General features: G+C 46.0%; 1 protein-coding gene across 4 annotated transcripts in view; it reads right to left on the bottom strand.

The window, feature by feature from the left end:
• Positions 1–19954, bottom strand: part of TBL1X (transducin beta like 1 X-linked) — a 258483-nt gene extending 238529 nt beyond the window's left edge. For 2 of the 4 annotated variants that reach the window (XM_030933627.1, XM_010352860.2), the window contains exon 1: positions 19788–19954. The gene's annotated coding sequence lies outside the window, so the exon portion shown is untranslated. Of the gene's footprint in view, positions 1–17809; positions 18262–19787 lie in introns of those variants that run through there. The other 2 variants (XM_030933626.1, XM_030933628.1) reach the window with 2 other exon arrangements.
• Between the last annotated feature and the right edge of the window lie 514 nt (positions 19955–20468).

Below are 20468 nucleotides of genomic sequence, written 5' to 3'. Positions count from 1 at the left end.
CTCATTTATAACAACCAAAACTGTTCCCTGGGAGCAAAACTCTAACCGCCTGAGGGCTTCTTCCTGCCGGCTGCATGAAGAACATGGCATTTTAGTAGAGAAAGAGTTTAACAGACACAAGGCCAGCCACACCACATGGGAGATGGAATAACTAAGGGAAAGGCAATAATTAAGGGAAATGAATAATCAAAAGAAAGGTAAGATGGGGGGTGGGTTAGTTCAGATCTCTTTCACTGTCATCATTCTCTCACTGATACAACTTTTGCAAAGGTGGTTTCAATCCTCCCTCTGGCTTTCATACATCTTATCTTAAGGTGCTGGCTATAGAGATAGAAAAAGGGTGACGATCACTCTGGCTTCTTCCTGCTGACAGGGGGCACAGTTGCAGGGGCTGGTCCCAGGGGAATAGGAGTGAACTCACCACTTTGCAGCTACCTGCATGTACTCACGGGTGTATGACAAAGATGTTAATGTTCTTACTCACGGTTCTAGTACAACACTTAAGTCAACAGTAGACTACAGGTTGTTAGAAAGAGAGACTGGGATAAACAGGAAAGAGTAAATTTAAATATACTGTCCCATATCTTTTTAGTCAGTGTCCAAGTCTTAAGACTAGAGCAGTTAAACAGCTATTTCCCATATCAGGAGGTGGCACTGCAGATAGGCTAAGCCTCTGTAAGAGGCATTTCCATAGACACGGAAGAAAAACAAAGATTAACATTGGGCACAATTTATCCAGACATTAGACTCAAAACATCTTTAGTTACAGAGGAGGAAGGTGGTGGCAATCTGACATGTTTTTCTCTTATAATAAGCTTCAGCTTGTAGGACCTCAGGAAAGAGGTAGTACAATTATTAAGGCAAGTTAGAAATGAAAGAAAAATTTGAAAGCATTAGTTTGGGGACTTGTAGTCCAGAAAGAATTTGGGCTTCAGTCCAAATGACAGAAAACAATAAAAATTCAAAAATAGTGAACAAGACTAGATTCTAACAACAGGTGTTCTATAGTTTTTTTCTGAAACATAATTTATCTTTCCAGTCCCTATTTTTACTAAAGACAAATCACATTAGGACTAATTTATGTGCAAAAATAAGTTCTATTCTTACTATACTTGGCCCAAGTGTTTGCATAAAGTCAGCAGGAACAATCATTTGCCATATAGGCTCCTTTTTAAAATTGGCTTTGCTGCAACTTTATTCCCTAAGAAATCTCAGATTAGACTTCAAAGCATTTAGCCCAGCCACAGATTTATCTGTGCCTGCAACTACTTCTATTAATTGGGTGAATGCCTCACCTCAAGAGCTCAAGATAATTTGGGGTTCCCTGACCTGTCAGAAAGTGACATTCTTTACTCAGGAACCTGTCCAGGGACTGTGTAGACAAGGTATGAGGCCAGCTTACCCAAGGGGCTTTTATTGGCTCTGTAAGTCAACTTTGATTCCTTAAAGCAATCTGAAAGTCTGCCATTCCAATCAAAGGTTTGGTAAAATAACCAGTGTCTCCAATTGTGTCCTGCTACAAAAGACTGAACAGATTTGTATTTAACAAACAAATATAACATCATAAATTAAGTATACTTGCAAACAGGTTTCAAATTCTAGAGAAATCAGGTAGAGAGAGAAATGTGCTTCAGATTTTGTTCACAAGAGCATACTTTATCCAATTGTTAAAAGCGATAAATAGCTCAAAAGAAAAAAAGGTTTTTTGGAGTCTGAAAAACAAAAGAATTAGCAATGTTTCAAATGAAAAGCCACAAAAAGATTATTTTGGTCTTCCATTAGTTCAGTCCATGTAATTAACTCCTGTTCTGCTCAATATCCATGAACACATCAGCTCTTAATGGGAGCCTTGGAAGCTTTTTCCTGTATTTTAAAGTCACAAACTCCAAAGTTATCAGAAAACTGTCACAGTCCTATAGCTGATTATAAAATCACCTTGAAAATAACCAAAGTAAAACAACTGTGGATGACAAAAGTTTCAGAACAGCCACAGTTAAGGTCTGGTCATCTCTGTGGCATACAATAATTTAACATAAAATCATAATTATTACTGATAACATATACTAAGACATATCAGAATTGCAGGAAATGTTACACAATTCTGAAACACATACTAGCAACACATTCCTACAAATACAGTCCAAAGAAAGCCAAACACTATTGCGTACCTGACAATGCTTACTGTTACAGTTTTAGTACATCAAATAAGCCAAATATGTCTCTTTTGGACTTTAGAGTATTTAGTATCTGGAAGGTTAACCAGATGAAAAAAGCGGGGGGCTTAATTTAGATTTTGACTTTGGGAAGGTTTGTCAAATATCAAAGGTTTAAACGCTTGATACTACAAAATAAAATCCCAGGTTACTAGAAGTCATTTATTTAGCCATAATAACTCAAGAATTTTTAAAAGGCAAAAATCTTCACTCACTGATAGAGGGGAAACTCAACTTTGCAAACAGGACAAAATAAAGACAGCATGAGGCTCCTCTCTCCTCGTTTTTCTGTGATTCATTCAAAAGTCAAAACAAAAAATATTCAACCTACAGAAAAACTAAATAATCCCCTTCAAATCTTAGCCAACTTGCTCATACCCACAGAACTTCCTTTACAACATTAATCCTTTACAAACCTTTTTGACTTGCTTAAACTTCGTTTTGTCCCATCACTCTTTTAAGATGATCCTTAAAATCCTCTGAACCAGACAAAATTATATTCCCTTTTACAAAAACCATTTTCCCATGCCTTCTTACAGCCTCCCACAAAACACATTCTAGTTTCCCACCAGGTGCGGTGGCTCACGCCTATAATCCCAGCACTTTGCGAGGCCGAGGCAGGTGGATCACCTGAGGTCAGGAGTTTGAGACCAGCCTGACCAACATGGAGAAACCTCACCTCTCCTAAAAATACAAAATTAGCTGGGGGTGGTGGCACATGCCTGTAATCACAGCTACGCGGGGGGAGGCTGAAGCAGGAGACTCGCTTGAACCCGGGAGGCAGAGGTTGTGGTGAGCCGAGATCATACCATTGCACTCCAGCCTGGGCAACAAGAGCGAAACTCCATCTCAAACACACACACACACACACACACACACACACACACACACACACACATGCACACACACATTCTACTTTCCTTCTACACCTTGCATGTAAAACTCTTTCTCCAGTAGTCTCAAATATACATGTTACAATCTTAACTTTCAGCAACTTTTATTTTTGGTGAAAAACCTGGTAAATAAGCAATTTTAACCACGTATAAAACTGCAGAACCCATGATTCTTCCCAGCCTAGCCAGGGGGTGGCTAACTCCATGTGTCCCCAGGCCTCACCTAGAATCTAATGGCTGTAAGACAGACAAGTCAAAGAATTATTAAAAGTCACAGAAGCAGTTTATGACCTTAAAACATCCAGCAAAGAATATCTGACGTGCCTAATTTAGATAAAATGTGTGAACTTTGAAGACATTTTTATTCTACTTTACAAATAATCTTTTTGTTTGTTTTGTTTTGTTTTTTTGAGACGGAGTCTCGCTATGTCGCCCAGCCAGGAGTGCAGTGACCGGATCTCAGCTTACTGCAAGCTCTGCCTTCCGGGTTTACGCCATTCTCCTGCCTCAGCCTCCTGAGTAGCTGGGACTACAGGCGCCCACCTAGTTTTTTTTTTATTTTATTTTTTAGTAGAGATGGGGTTTCACCGTGTTAGCCAGGATGGTCTCAATCTCCTGACCTCGTGATCTGCCCGTCTCAGCCTCCCAAAATGCGGGGATTACAGGCTTGAGCCACCGCGCCCGGCCTACAAATAATCTTTAAACTGTCTTTATTTTTGAAAGATCAGAGTCATGTGATGTAAAGCCATTAAAGTTTCCATATTCTGACAATGTTTAAGTGCTTATTTTTCTTTAAGCCAATTTTATTTCATTTTTGAGACAAGAGTCTCACTCAGTTGCCCAGACTGGAGTGCAGTGGTGTGATCTCAGCTCACTGCAACCTCCGCCTCTCAGGTTCAAGCAATTCTCTTGCCTCAGCCTCCTGAGTAGCTGGGATTACAGGCACGTGCCACTACACCCAGCTAATTTTTGTATTTTTAGTAGAGATGGGGTTTCACCATGTTGGTCAGGCTGGTCTCGAACTCCTGACCTCGCCTTGGCCTTCCAAAGTCCTGGGATTATAGGCATGAACCACCCCACCTGGCCTAAGTCAATTATTTAGAGCTGTTTTATATAAACACTACGTAACAGAGACGAATACACAGACAGAAATGAAGAATCAAGACAGAAGTCCATTGATAGAAGCATTTAGAGGGAGAACAGGGGCTTTAAAACAGTATCTGTACACATATCAGCTTTAATTAAGTCGATTTCTAACTACAGAGCTCTGAAAAGAAAAATCATTTTAAGATCTCTTTTTACTGGATTTCAGCCAGGATATTTCTGGCTTTTGAACCTTTTACTAAAGGGAATTTCCTATGTGAAATCAATAAGCCTTAACTAAGGGGATGGATTAACCACGAACGTATAGAGGTATCTCTCTGAAGAGCTGGTAAGCAATTTTTAAAAGATCTAGAATCTCCCCAAAGGTAGTTCGGCGAAAAGAAAATTGTAAAAACCTGAAAAGATATCTCAAAAGGCCAATCTTAGGTTCTACAACAGTGATGTTATCTGCAGGAGTAACTGGGAATTTGCGTATTTGACAATCTGGCAATGGTTCATGTCTTTGCTTTAGCAGGAATCAGGCTCCTCTCCTCCCCTATCCTGATGGCCCATCCTGATGGCCTCCCATTAGCATTACAGTTTGGGGGCAAGTTTTGAGTTTGGGACAAGGCCTGTTATCATTTAAACTGCAGCCTAAAAGTCCTCCAAAGTTCACCTGGCCCAATAGCAGAGGAATATTACAGGAAAAGCAAGATGGGGAATGGGTTAGCTTAACTTACTGCTATAATTTTCTCACTGATAAAATTTTTGCAAAGGCGGTTTCAAAACTACCTTGGATTGAGGACCATAGAGCAGAGGTAGATCCTGGGAAAACATCCAGCTTCCCTCCAAGCCTGAGGTTCACAGGCAGGTGCTTTCAAGATGAAAGACAGGGGAAGCATAAGGGAGTGTGCGCCCTGGGATCCTGTGCTCAGCTCTCCAGGGACTTAGGCCACCTTTCTACAGGTAGCTCTTTTCCCACCTCCTTTACTATTTCCCACTGTTAACACGCAAACAATGAGCTCCTCCTGTATGCCAGATTCCCAGCTAATTACTTGCTACAGGGTTTCACATTTAGAGCCTGCAACAAGTCCACGGTTATCCTGATTTTACAGATGAGGAAACTGAGGCACAATGACTGTTATTCTACTATACTTGCCGTCTTTCCCCTTTCCCCACCTTCCTCTCCTGGGGAGGAAGCAGGGGAAGGCAAAGTCACTAAATCAGGTCTCACCATCCGGGAAGTTCGACCAAGCACAGAGATACTCATTCTTGGAAATACAACTCTAAAATATCCACAAAAGGGGAATCTATAATAGAGACAGGAAGGATATTTGTGGTGGCCCCTGGCTGGGAGGTGGGAGTAGAAATGGGTGACAATCAAGCAGCAGTGATATTATTGGGAATTGAAAATGTTCTAAAACTGGATCATGGTGATGTCTATACAACCCAGTAAATTTACTAAAAATCACTGAATGATACACCTCAAAGAGGTGACTTTTATGGCATGTCATTTATACCTCAATAACAATGTTTAAGAAAACTGACTTAATTTTAAGGCAGACTCAAGAGTTCTAAGTTAAATGACATATCACCACAAGCTGACATCTTAGCAGGCCAAGGGCAAACATTTATGGCAAAGCCAAGTGGAACAAAGTAACACAGAGCTTGCAAAGGGGATGAGTGCCCAACCTGAATACACAATGTATCTAAGTCAACTCCAGGAGATAGAGAAAGCCAAACACCAGCAACTGCCCAACCCAGTGGTGTGGACCCAAAGAATTTCCACTCCAATGAACATCTGGGCCACCAGAAACCCATACAGAAAAATATATTTGTCCAAATACAGAACATTGAATGGAAAAGCAAACAAAACAGGAAATTAGAGAAGGTTGAACATTTACTTTTAGATAGCAAACTACGAATCCAGCCCAAACTTCTCTCACAGCAAACGCCATGCAGAAAAATGGGATTAATGATCCCCAGGCTTGGTCCTCTGTTGTGCCAGACACATACTATAAAGGAAAGAAAATTCAAAAAGGACAACATACTCTGTGTTTTTATTATGCTTAAAGATGAACTGGGAAATAATGGAAACATACAATATCTTGTTTCAACTAACTTTTCTAAAAACATGTCCAGGATATTCAAAAAATTACAAAACATAACTAGAAACTAACTACTGGGTGGATATGAACAGTACTGACTGAGATAAAAACGAAATGTTTCCATGAGCTAATCTTATTCTATATTTAGTCTGAGTACACTAATATAATTAACTAAGGTTATATAATATTGCTAACTTCAAATTTTCAATTATAAAGCTTCACATACAATTATCTGAACTAAAATTGATTTGCCTTTTATTTTTGTAGAAAGATGAAAACTGCTAATTTTAATAATCCTATCTTCCTAATAAGAAGTTACTGCCTTCATTGATATAAATTATGTAGATGGTGCTTCAACAATGCTCTAAAGTTTGTTTTCATAGTCTCTTTCAAGGTTAGTTTACTCATGTCTAGTTTACTCCCATGTCCCAGAGGCTTTTACCATTAGGCCTTCCCATTCCCCTACATACCTCTGTGCCTCAAACTCCCAGAAACTAAACCTAGACAGCTGCCCCTCAAAAGCACAGAAAGTGTGCACTTAGGAAATAAAGTCAACTCTGGTGCAGGCTGCAGAGGTCAGCCCACTTAGGGTCATTCTCTGAGATACATTTCTGAGATATTATATAGGGTGATTTGGACAGCAAATAAGCAACTGAATAATTAAGAGTGCCATCACTCAACAACGAAGACAGGAGAGGATTCCAGCTCACAGCTGAAGCAATTCAGTGGTTTCTCACCGACCTGCTTCCAATATGAAGTAAAGACCAGTCTAAGGCTCAAAGCATCTGGCTAAAAGCAAAAGACATTCTGCCATCTCTTTCCTCTTACAGGGGTTGGGCTGTGGAGTCAGATAAGGTATATTCCCAAATATACTCTGCATCTGCTTTATAGTTCATTATAACTAAATTTCTTACTGGGGTCTAAATGCATTGGTCTCCGGAGAGTGGAGACAGGTGCATCAATCTAGACAATAAAAAATTCTACTTCCTGTTTCTCCTCTCTTCACAGTGAGCGCCTTCTGAGTATTACTATAAAGAGAAGCAACAGGTTTTTAAAAAAGTGGACATAAATATTTCAGTTTATCAAAGGACAAATGGAGGTCTATATAGATTCTGATAAGCATTAATCATGGTCGGCATTAGGTATCCTGTTGGTACACAGAAATCTACAAGTACTGCTCCCGGCAGGCTTTTTAATGCACTGCACAAGTGTATGAGCATCATTTCATATAACAAAGTTATGTTGTGAATTCAATATTCACAAAGGAGAAAATAGATGCAAACACCAAAAATTACACACAAAAACTAAAGCTGACATATCAATTATCTGGAGTTAAACAAACTAATAACTGGTCTGGAAACCCAGAACTACTTGAGGTTGGCATTTCATCTCATGCAAACCAAATTTTCAGCCATTCTAAGCAAACGAGCTCAGCCAGAAGACCTTACATTTAGAGATGATTCCTATTTCTCACCTCCACAGCCCACAATGTGGTCTGAGTTGTGAATATAATTGTTATGTTTATTCACTCTGTAAACACCAGTAGTGTAGCAGCAACTCAGAAAAAAAAAAAACCTACTGAGGCCAGGCGTGGTGCCTCACGCCTGTAACTCCAGCACTTTGGGAGGCCAAGGCAGGCAGATCACTTGAGGTCAGGAGTTCGAAACCAGCGTGGCCAACATGGTGAAACCCCATCTCTACTAAAAATACAAAAATTAGCCAGGCGTGCTGGTGGTGGGCACCTGTAATCCCAGCTACTTGGGATGCTGAGGCAGGAGAACTGCGTGAACCTGGGAGGCAGACGTTGCAGTGAGCCAAGATCGTACCACTGCACTCCAGCCTGGGCAACAGAGCCAGACTCCATCTCAAAAAACAAAACAAAACAAAAAATTATGAGAAAAGCAAAAACCAAAACACTTAATAACCATGATAGATGAAATATGTCTCAAAAACAAAGACAAAAACAGCCGGGCGCGGTGGCTCACGCCTGTAATCCCCAGCACTTTGGGAGGCCAAGGTGGGTGGATCACCTGACGTCAGGAGTTCGAGACCAGCCTGGCCAACATGGCAAAACCCCGTCTCTACTAAAAATACAAAACTTAGCCAGGTGTAGTGGTAGATGCCTGTAATCCCAGCAACTTGGGAGTCTGAGGCAGGAGAATCGCTTGAACCCAGGAGGCAGAGATTGCAGTGAGCTGAGATCACGCCACTGCACTCTAGTCGGGACGACAGAGTGAGACTCCATCTCAAAAAAACAAACAAACAAATAACCAGATTTAAAGATTTAAAGCACCCTAGGACTTTTATCACAACTCAATTCCGGTACAATCTCATGTTGATGTCTTTGAAATTCTGAACAATTTCTGCAGCAAAACGTCTAATTCTCCAGAGCCCTGAGGGCATCCGTCTGATGAAATCGGCTGATTTATAAACAGAATTCAGTGATTATTAAAACACTGCAGTCATAAAATGCTTAAAAAGCATAGCATTGTTCCAAGGTTTCCTCATGCACCTGCAAACGAGGTACTGTCATTTAGTTCCGAAACATGGGTATTTTTTCAGCTTTAAAAACAACACGCAAAATACAATAAGAGATCCAGTATGTGCATGGTTCCCCGTTATTGCATATTCTTTCTTCCCTAAGCCAAATCACTAATATCTGTACCTCTAGAGCAATGTCCAATCCTTAAGCTGGTGGATCTCAAAGTTACTTAATGCACATACATGTGCGTGCAAGCGCACACATACCTTAGTAGCTGAAGCCAGAGGAAAGGGGAGTACAACTGTGTCCTGCCTGCATGCAGGGACGTTAGTATCACCCCCTCTTCCAGCCTTTGGGGACCTACATCATAAATGGCTTTTTTCATCATATATCCTTTTCAGTAAAAAAGTTTTCAGAAGGTGCTCCTAACTCATGTAACGTATTTATTAAATATATAAAATACTCAAGTAACATGCATTTCATGGACAAGAAATATATTTTTTACAAGTATTAGAGATTTTTTTAATGGACATTTTCATAATTTCTTCCTGCATCCCAATAAATCTTGCTGTGCACCTGCCAGAGGGCATGAAACTCACTAAGATCCTTTTGGGAATTAAAATCTGAAACAAGTCATTTCTGTCCCCTGTCCCTCCCCCAAATTTAGAGACTACTGGCTTAAAGGAATTACACTCACAGTCCCATAAAATTAATCAGAGCATCCTGTGACATGTAATATACACAAGCATCTCTCCTCGTTCTCATCTGGTCTACAATAATTTCTGTCATGTACTGGACAGGGAAAATCATTCATTCTTATTTTCATGAACTTCTGAACTGAGTGCTTCTCAAAGGTTAGGCTTTTTGAAGTATCCTAAGACAGATCCCTGGAAATGGCTGAAGCTGACATAGAACTACCATGTCTTGAAAATGCAAGCTGAATCTGACATTTCCTTCATAATCAAATTGGGAATTAAACCAAACCCCCTTCAAAGGTGGGGGACAAAACTGTCCCAAATGAGAACCATCAGTTGGCTGCAACAGTCCAGAGCTCAATGTTGAAAATACTGTTCCAATAAGCAAGCATCTTTTCTTTTCTTTTTTTTTTTTTTTTTTGAGACGGAGTCTCACTCTGTGGCCCAGGCTGGAGTGCAGTGGCCGGATCTCAGCTCACTGCAAGTTCCGCCTCCTGGGTTTACGCCATTCTCCTGCCTCAGCCTCCTGAGTAGCTGGGACTACAGGCGCCCGCCACCTCGCCCGGCTAGTTTTTTGTATTTTTTAGTAGAGACGGAGTTTCCCCATGTTTGCCAGGATGGTCTTGATCTCCTGACCTCGTGATCCACCCGTCTCGGCTTCCCAAAGTGCTGGGATTACAGGCTTGAGCCACAAGACGTATTTTTTACAAGTATTAGAGATTAGAAAAGATGCTTGCCCGGCCGCAAGCATCTTTTCTACCTTCATGTCTAAAGCTTCCCTTTCTCCTGAACCCAGCACCTATCGTGCCCCATCTCAATCTCTCTGATCCCATCGGACAAGAACAAACCTAGACAAGAAAAGGAAAACAGTATCCGACTTGCTCTGAACAGGGTCCTCCAGACTGTCCTGCTACTGTCAGAAGTTGGCAATTGCTGTTTTCAAGTTTATAATTTTGATTTCTTGAGTTTTTATCAATATGGAGCTGGCATTACAGTTGTGTAGGATTCAAATGCTTGATAAGATTCTGTTGAAAAAAGAACTGAAGGCAAGGACACAAGATTATTCCGTTCCCCAAATGAACCAAATGGCAGGGACATCAATTTCCTATTCAGGGACACCAACTCCCTATGCTTTTGGGAAATACAACCTGAAACTGTGAAGCCACCTGGACTTTTATAGCAGCTGGGAATTACCTTTGCATACTGGCACTACCGATTTTTACATGGCAGACTTTGGCGACAGTTCTCCACTCAACTTCATTTCTCATCTTTACATAGATGACAAGATAACAGGGACAACTGAAGGAGCACAAGCGTCCAGGTTGAGACAATTACCCACAGTGCACTAGAAACTGAAATCATGACTCAGTCCTGCTGAATTTTCCTCCAGCTCTGAAAATGATTTTTTTTTTTTTTTTGAGATGGAGTCTCCGTCGCCCAGGCTGGAGTGCAGTGGCGCAATCTCGGCTCACTGCAAGCTACGCCTCCCGGGTTCAGGCCATTCTCCTGCCTCAGCCTCCCAAGCAGCTGGGACTATAGACGCCCGCCACCATGCCTGGATAATTTTTTGTATTTTCAGTAGAGACAGGGGTTTCACCATGTTAGCCAGGATGGTCTCAATCTCCTGACCTCGTGATCTGCCCTCCTCGGCCTCCCAAAGTGCTGGGATTACAGGCGTGAGCCACCATGCCCAGCCTCTTAAAATGATTTTATGTGGTCTTGCCATATTAAAGTATATGTTGGCCAGGAACAGTAGCTCACAACTGTAATCACAGCACTTTGGGAGGCCAATGCAGGAAGATTGCTTGACTCCAGGTGCTCGAGACCATCCTGGGCAACACAGCAAGACTCTATCTCTAGAAAACAATTGAAAATTAAAAAAAAAAAAAGAAAGGAAAAAAAAAGCTGGGCATGCTGACCTGTGCCTGTAGGCCCAGCTACTTGGGAGGCTAAGGCAGAAGCAACACTTGAGCCCAGAAAGCCGAGGCTGCAGTGAGCTATGATCAGGGCAACAGAGCAAGACCCCATCTCTAAAGATAAATAAATAAATAAATAAATAAATAAATAAATAAATAAAGTATTTGTTATTACTGATTCAAGAAATAAAATGGCATCGTGTACAATGAGCTTCTTTTTGTCCAAATTCCCATCTATCAGGAAATTCAGACAAGCAGAAATGCTTGCAGCACTGAACAATACTGCACATTCACATGGACTCTAAAGCCTAACAACAGGCAGGTCCCTAATTGGAATGAGTCAAGCTTCCCTAAAGGGGACACATGCCCTTCTCTTCTTGCTCCGACATGATGGTGCTGGGGATACAATTTCAACAGACCTGAAGGAAGGTTTCGACGTCTTGGAGAGCTGGCTGGGAAGGTTACCGGGCAGGAGAGAGCCTCACCTCCTCCCTACTCCCGTATTCTAGCCTGGGCAGGTGTTCCAGAAAGGAAAGAGCCCTGTGCAGGCTATCTGGGGTCATAATCTCGGTTCCAGGCTCAAGGGAAACAAGCAGAGAAAACTCTCATGTTTTCTTTAAAGCATTCCGGCTACATCCACCACGATAGGAAAAATGACAAGAATTCAAGGCAGACACTCAGGTCAAGAATAAACACTGTGAGTTTTGCCGTGAGCATTGTTTGTGCTTCTTTCACAGGATCTCCTGGGACTGGAGAACTGCCACACTCCCAGGAATCACTCAGAGGCACCCAGCAGCACAAAGCGCCTTCTGACTCGCTGTGGTTTCTAAACTAAAATGCGCAACTAACTTATCAATGTTTACCAAAATACTGCTTATTTTAATCATGGGAAAACTGATACTCTAGGCACGGGTCATAAACAACTGTCACTTTATCCCAATGTTTAGTTAACATAAAACCATCATCCTTAACCAGTCTGAAAAAAACATGGCCTCCCAGACCTTGAAGCACGGTCCATCTTCCAAACCAAATCTTCACACCTGGGAGGGAGAAGAACACTTGAGGCCACTCATTCAGCCCTTTAACTCTACACGGTAGAACATGCACAGGTTCTGTGACTTCACACAACCAGGCAGACCACCTCAGGCAGGACAAAAGTCACCAAAACGCCAGGACAAGGATTATATTAGAAAACATGCCACTTCATGAGGTCACAGAAAGCGACATTATGGCCCAAAGTAAAATACAGGTTAGCAGCTCCATAGAACCACAGATGTAGGAATTCATTTTTTTATTTCTACAACAAATGCAAAAACAACTTTATATTTTTAGCCTATTTTATATTTACGTGATTAACCCACTGGGGAAACGGCAAAGGTTCTCAATGAACATGTATCCTGTTTTTAAACTAAAGCCATGACTATAACCTTCTGATACATATTACATATGAAGTACCTTTTGGTAGGAATGTGCAATAAAGGTGAGGGTAACATCCTCTAAAAGGACATCAGAGTCCAGGCGTGGTTGCTCACACCTGTAATTCCAGCACTTTGGGAGGCTGAGGCAGCTGGATCATCTGAGGTCAGGAGTTCAAGACCAGCCTGACCAACATGGTGAAACCCCACCTCTACTAAAAATACAAAATTAGCCGGGAGTGGTGGTGCATGCCTGTAATCCCAGGTACTTGGGAGACTGAGGCAGGAGAATTGCTTGATCCTGGGAAGCAGAAGTTGCAGTGAGCAGAGATCATGCCACTGCACTCCAGCCTGGGCAACAAGAACGAAACTCCATCTCAAAATAACAAAAACAAAAATACGACATTAGAAAATGTCCCATCTGAACCAATGAGGCAGTAAGAACTAACTGGCATAGAACAAAGAGCAAATAGGCCGAGCGCGTTGGCTTACACCTGTAATCCCAGCCGTTTGGGAGGTTGAGCAGGTGGGTCACCTGAGGTCAGGAGTTCAAGACCAGCCTGACCAACATGGTGAAACCCCATTTCTACTAAAAATACAAAAAAATTAGCTGGGCGTGGTGGCACACGCCTCTAATCGCAGCTTCTCCGGAGGCTGAGGAGGAGAATTGCTTGAACTTGTGCACCGAGATCGCGCCACTGGACTCCACCCTGGATGACATAGTGAGATTCTGTCTCAAAATAAAAAAAAAAAAAGAAAAGAAAAAAGAGCATATAACTAAAAGAGTATAATTGGATTGTTTGTAACGCAAAGAGTAAGTGCTTGAGGGAATGGATACCCCCATTCTCCATGATGTGATTACACATTGCACGACTGTATCAAAATATCTAATGTACCCCATAAATATATACACCTACATATCCAGAAAAATTTAAAAATTTAAAAAGGAGCAAAGCTTTAGCAGCCTCAACAACACACCTGATTTTTTTCCACTGTGGTTTCTTACATTAAGGAGCAAAGCTGTTCTTTTCCTTGCTTGTGGTAACATCTACAGTGCAAAATGTGCTGTTCTAAGAAAAGCAGGTTGGCCAAAGCATACAAAGGCATGAAGTTTGTGTGTCATCAGAGAGAGGAGGCAAAGGTGGTGCTGGAAGAGTGGATGGATTCACCTAAGGCATTCCACCATGTGTTACATTCAGATGGGATCCCCAAGACTTCCAGAGCACAGCAGATGGGCAGGTGCCCCAGATTCGGGGCTGGGGGGGGTGACTGTGGAGGAACTGTGGGAGACAGAGCCACAAACATCTCTGGGCTGAGGAAATTGTTCTCTCTCTTATGATGGTGGTCACACCAATCTATGCATGTGTCAAGACTCATAATACACCCAAAGAACCAAATTTAGTATATGGTAATTTAAATAATAAAATTATATAGATACAGCCCTAAAATGTAAGAGGAAAAATATAAGGGAAAAAAGCAAGCAAACTACCAGACACCATCGTGACTGATGGTGATACCTTTCCAGACCCAATTCCCAACTTCAGAAAACAGGAAACTATAAGCATGTTAGGCTAGCTGGGCATGGTGGCTCATGCCCGTAAGCCCAGCACTTTGGGAGGCCAAGGAGGGAGGATCACCTGAGATCAGAAGTTCGAGCCCAGCCTGGCCAACATGGTGAAACCCCACCCCTACTAAAAATAAAAAAATCAGCCGGGTATGGTGGGGAGTCCCTGTAATCCCAGCTACTCAGGAGGCTGAGGCAGGAGAATCGCTTGAACCCCGGGGGTGGAGTGAGCCGAGATCGCACCACTGCACTCCAGCTTGGACTGTGAGAGAGACTTCGTCTCAAAAAAACAAACAAACAAACAAACAAACAAACAAAAAAGGCATGTTAGGCTCCAAGCATTATAATAATTCTATCTCCTTCGACTGAGTAAAGTGGCTCACACCTGTAATCTCAACACTTGGGGAGCCCTTTTCCTATGACACTTGGAAGAGGGCCTCCACGAGGAAAATGCAGGTCCACACCCAGCTGGCTCAACCTGCTTGCTAATTTAACAGTTGCAGGAAGGGAAATGTCTCCAGACATTAGCAAATGCCCCCTTCAAAATTGGGGGACAAAACTGTCCCAAGTGAGAACCATTAGTTGGCTGCAACATTCCAGAGCTCAATGTTGAAAATACTGTTCCAATAAGCAAGCATCTTTTCTACCTTCATTTCTAAAGCTTCCCTTTCTCCTGAACCTGCCGCCTATCATGTCCCATCTCAATCTCTCTGATCCCATTGGCCAAGAACAAACCTACACGAGACAAGGAAACAGTACCCGACTTCCTCTGAAAACTCAACATATTCTCTTTTCCATCTTAACTTTAAATTTGTTCAAATTCCATTTGCAACGGTTTCCAATTCACTTCTGCAACTTTCAGGCATGCAGTGGATTCTCCGTAAATATTGGATGGCGATGGCTGTATGGGAGGGGGCCAGCTTGGGAGGCGCATCCATCTGAAGTCAGGCTCCCGCTGGCCAGGCAGGCAGCAGCCCAGCGGACTCCTTAACGGCTGTCTTTCTCCCCTGGAGATCTGAAACGCCTCTCCTCAGCCTAGGCTCTCTTTGCCCTTTAGAAACATGTGGACTTCTTCAGCCCCTTCCCACATCCAGCTTTGCTTTCTGTTTGCCAGTCTGGCCAGCATGGTACATGTGTTCCAACCCCACAGAAAGTGAGTGGAGAGGGCAAGACCAGAGGGAAAAACTTGAGTCCAGTCTCCCGCTCACTAAAAATAGTTAAGGGGGAAAAAAGTTTATCTTTCCAACTCAAAAAAAAAAAAAAAGTGTTTACAGTATGCCTTTAGTGTTGCTTCCTGGTTGGAACTGATTTTTCAATGCATGCGGCAGTGAAAGATTAACAACTTCTCAGATGTAACATACCAGGTTTTTTTTGTTTTTCCTAAGGGAGGAAAAAAGGCAAATCCAAGGCATCAGGAAAGCAGTGCGAGGATGGTCCTGCCTCGCTGGGCAGAGAAGCTGTGATGATCAGCTAAACCAGGAGGCCCACAGGGCACTTGCTGCGGGGCAGAGCACCGGAATCTGGACGCCCTGCAGAAAACTGGGAGGGGGCCAGGCTCAGGTTCTAGAGGAGGTGTTCTCCTATCCAGCAGGAGTATATCGGAAAATCTGAATTCCTGACACTTGGGAACTGCTGGAGATGGCCTCCCTATGCAGGGACCATTTTCCCGCCTCTGTTCCTCACCTTAAAAGATGAAAAATAATATTCTAACTAAGATGATGTTGTACAGAACCAGTGGTACTGATATAATTGATGGGAAAACTCCAGAAATTGAAACATTCACTTCTAAGTATGTCTACAATAAAATTATTTTTGCAAACTGTTTCCTCTTTAAAACCACTGGCAGAGAGAAGTTCTCTGAGCCCAGTAAAGGGGCAAAATGCCTGGGTGGGGGAGCGAGGGTGGCAGCACTACACCACAAATCTCCATTTTTGCCCTACAGGTGTGTGTTCTATTAAGTGCTGGAATCGCCTTAAGGACCCGTGATCCAGTGGTGAAAAACTTTTGTTGTTGGTATTAGTTACCCAGCTTGGTGGCTTTCCACAAAAATGTGCAGCACATTTGAGACATGACTACCCTTTAAAATAAACGCGTCATACTGAACATTCTTCTGTATTTTATTTTTCCTAATTACATCTTTTCTAGGAAGGACTTGTAAACTTTTCACAAAATCCTCAAGTGCCACTTCCGACACCAAAGCCACTGCCTGGGACCTTAGCAAGGAGGTTGCCTTCCTTCCCCCTCGCCTTCCAGGTTAAACCAGGAACTCGGCGAATGTGTCAGGAGAGGAAAACATCCAGAAGGCAGGTCAAGTCACACATGACAATGCAAAGCAGAAACAGTCGCAAATACAATAGAGGATAGGTTTTTGTTTCTTTTCAGGTTTTGCTCCAGAACATCACTGACTGGAAAATAAACGTCAGTCCCTACCTTTGTGGAACGTCCAACGCAGCTGGCTGGGGGAACACGAGGCCTTGCAGGGAGCGAGTCCTGGCCCCGGTCTGACTGAGCACAGGCGACGCACGTGAAGTCCAGGCCCTATCCCAGCGCAGGCGGGCCTCCAGCGACCCACAGTTGTCACATAGCCGGCCAGCGCTGGCTTCCGAAGGCGCACTCCCCATACCCCACTCCGAACACCGGTCCCATCCTTAGGGAAGGTCCCCCTGGGTAGCAAAGCCGGGGCCCAGGATCTGCGAGACCCACCCCACCCGCCCCGCCAGAGCCCAGGAGCAGCAACAGGTCTGCGCTCTCTCCGGGCGGCGCTCTGCAGACCCTCGACCGGCTAGGGGTGCCCCCAGCCCAGCTGTGCGCTTGGGCTGGGGAGACGGGCGGAGGACTGGGGCTTCTGACTTCCTTGACAGTTTCTGCGCCTCAGAAACTGAGCAGACGCGGGGCCCGCGCCACCTCGCCCGCCGCTTGCCTCACTTCGTAAGGCTGCGCTTCCACCAGGGTCCGGGCGGGACGGCCCGCGTCCCGGGGATGAATGGGGCTCCTCTTCCCAACAGCGGGGAAATCCCGCCACCGCCCTCCACCCCGGTCCCCCGAGCCCGCGGTGGCGCAGGTTTGCCCAGCAAGCCCCAAGATCGGCAGACAAAGGGGCACCAGAGGAAAAGCCGAGCGCTTCCATAAACTTACCGGCCACCTACCCCTCCCCAAAACAAAGGAGCCCCCCGCCGACCTCCGTCTCTCCCCTCAAGGCGCGCCGGCACTTTGGGGAGCGGCCACCTCGGGGTATTGTTCAGCCTCCTGGGAGCGCGCCGCACCCCAGTCCGAGCGCCGCGGGGACAGTTGGCGACCTGCGCCTCCAGTAGTTCCAGGGGCGGGTGGAGCGTCCGGGCGCCCCGAGTCGCCGGCCAGACCCTGGAGGGTCAGCGCGGGAACCGCCTCCCCGCAGAAGTTTGCGGACCCTGCGCCCGGCCCGCCGAGCCCCGCGCACTCACCTCGCGACGAACAGCGCAACTTGTGGCGGCGCCGCGCGCCCGTCCGCGCTCCGAACCTCCCTCCGGCCGGCAGCCTCCGAGCCCCGGCCGTGCGGCGGCCGAAGAGGGCCCGGCGCCCCGGAGCAGCCGCGCGCCGCCCCCGGGCCGCCCCCACCTCGCCGCCGCCGAGTCCCGGAGAGGGCGCGGGCGCTGGAAAGTTTCGGTGGCGAATGGCGGCCGGAGGGCGCTGCGGCGGCGGCGCGGCGGGGGCGCTGGCGACTCCTCGCTCCCGAGCGCGGAGTGGGGGCGCTGAGCCGGGCGCGGCGGCGGCGGCGGCGGTGGCGGCGGGAGAGGGCGGAACAGCGGGAGGGACTGGCACGGGCAGTGACCTCCGCTGGGAGCGGTCGCGAGCGCGCGGACCCCAACCGGGAGGACCGCCAGGGGTCCGCCCCCTCCGCCGGCCCCTCCCTCACGGCCGTGGGAGGGCACCCGGCGTCCCACCCGGCTCCGCCCCTGAGCCCCGGGGGAGCCGCGTCCCGAACCAGCCCCTCCCCCACGAGGGTAGGGACTCCGGCTCTGCCCCTCCCCCGCGGCTCCTAGAGGGGACCCGCGTCCCAACCCAGCCCCTGCCCCACAGTCGGGGAACCAGCGTCCCTACCAAGCCCGCCCCGCTCCTCCACGCCTAGGGTGGGTGAGGGGAACCCAAGCCTTTCCCCAGTTGCTCCGGTCCCGGTCCCTTCCCCGTGGCCTCCGTGGGACTGAGAGGTCCCCAGGGCTACCCCCATCACATCCCAAACCCAGCCTTTCCACGACTGCCTCGAGGGGACGGGAACCTCGGCCACCCCCTCTGTTTCTGGGGGGCAGGGGAACCTCGGTCCCTGCTAAAGTGTTACCCTCCCCCACCCCAATAAGGAAGCCACCCAGCTGCCCCAAGAGAACCCACTGCCACCTGCCCAATGGTGAATCTCCCTCAAAATAGGCGTCTTAGAAGACACCCCAGTAGTCTTTACCCCACCTCAAAAAGTGGGGGCTCCGGCGGAGCCTCGACCTTTGCAAAACACCTCCCAGGAAGAGCCAGAAACGCTTAGGGACAAACTCAGACACAGAAGCATAGGCGCCAGGAGCTCGGGTGTGGGGGCTGAGGAGGTTAGGGGGACCTGGGCCCTCGAGCCTCAGCACTCCCACCCCAACCCCCAGGCTTCAGCCCTCTGGCCCTTGCAAAGCGCTTAATGTTGCAATGGCTTACACGGCCTGGCCCCGGTGCACTTAAGTCCCCAGCACTCCTTCCTCCCCTCCACGTAGGCTACTCCCCACCACTCGCGGCCTTAACTCAGTTAAACAGATCTCCACTCCCCCTCCCCAGCACCTCTGGGGTCAGCCTTGTTGAATATTTTTCAAATATTCTTGCCCCTTCCTTTACTATATAATGAGCTTCGTGCTAAGAGTCCGGTTCACTCAGCAATCTAAACTATAACCTCACTTGCTCTTCCTCGAACACTAGACCATTTGTTGTTCTGGTTGTGGGGGGAGGGGGACCCGAGGTGAGGTTTTAGTTTTTGTTTTTCTGAGACAGAGTCTCGCTCAGTTGCCCAAGCTGGAGTGCTGTGGCGCGATATCGACTCACTGCAACCTCCACCTACCTCCCTGGTTCAAGCAATTCCCCTGCCTCAGCCTCCCGAGTAGCTGGGATTACAGGCGCACGCCACCACGCCCAGCTAATTTTTTTGTAGTTTTAGTAGTTTTAGTTGCACCATATTGGCCAGACTGGTCTCGAACTCCTGACCTCAAGCAATTCGCCGGCCTCGGCCTCCCAAAGTGCTGGGATTACAGGCGTGAGCCACCGCGCCCGGCCGGAGGTGAGTTTTTAAGAGGCCGGTCATCCATCAAAAAGGCAGACCTCAAAATTACCCTGCAAAATATTGCCGTAAAACGTCAATGATGCAAAACGACTGTTGCTACACCATCATTAGAGGACATCAATAAAAAAATACACACTTACACAGTCTCCATAATTGTGAATCAGCAGAATAGATTGTGTCTTATTACGTATCAGCTGCCATTCAAGGCCCCCCAGAAGGACTTGGTGGGGCCTTCCCTTGAGCCTGCCCTTCGTTGCTCCCGGGCTCCCTGGGCTTGTGCAGACTGATGCTGAGTATTACATGCAATCGAAAAACGAAGGGTGCAATAGAAAACCCGAGCGAACGAGCTCATGATGCAACCCTGCCCTGGCTACACGTGCTTCCCTTCCCCCACCGCCTGCTGGTGGGAGCGCTGCGTTTTTTCCGCCTGTAGGGTCACATTGTGGTTGATTGATTCTCCTTTCGCCTTGCTCAGTCATTCAGATTTGGAAAGTAAATAACAAGTTGACATCATTACAGCTCTGGGCTTTACGCGGACGCAGCCCTCGGCTACCGCACACTCTGGAGTAGCTGCGCAGCCAACCGGCCTCCTAGCTTGCCAGACCTGCTTGTGGTTAGCAACTGGAAATTCCAAGCTAAACTTGGTTAAAAGGCCTCTTTGTGTGTTTTGATCACTTGGCAGATGCCAATCTTTTAAAGTATGGGAAAGTGGTGGAAATCATCACTCTCAAACTGGAGCACTGTGTGGCCAGGATTTATAGCTGATCTCCTGTAATTGACAAAGCAAAAGAGCTCGGAATTCATCTTGACTCTTTGGTAAT

The sequence above is a fragment of the Rhinopithecus roxellana genome, chromosome 7 (genome assembly GCF_007565055.1).
Source record: "Rhinopithecus roxellana isolate Shanxi Qingling chromosome 7, ASM756505v1, whole genome shotgun sequence".
In the NCBI taxonomy this organism is placed as follows: Eukaryota; Metazoa; Chordata; class Mammalia; order Primates; family Cercopithecidae; genus Rhinopithecus; species Rhinopithecus roxellana.
Note: the sequence above shows the minus strand (reverse complement) of the source record. Positions and strands in the feature narration are given on the sequence as shown.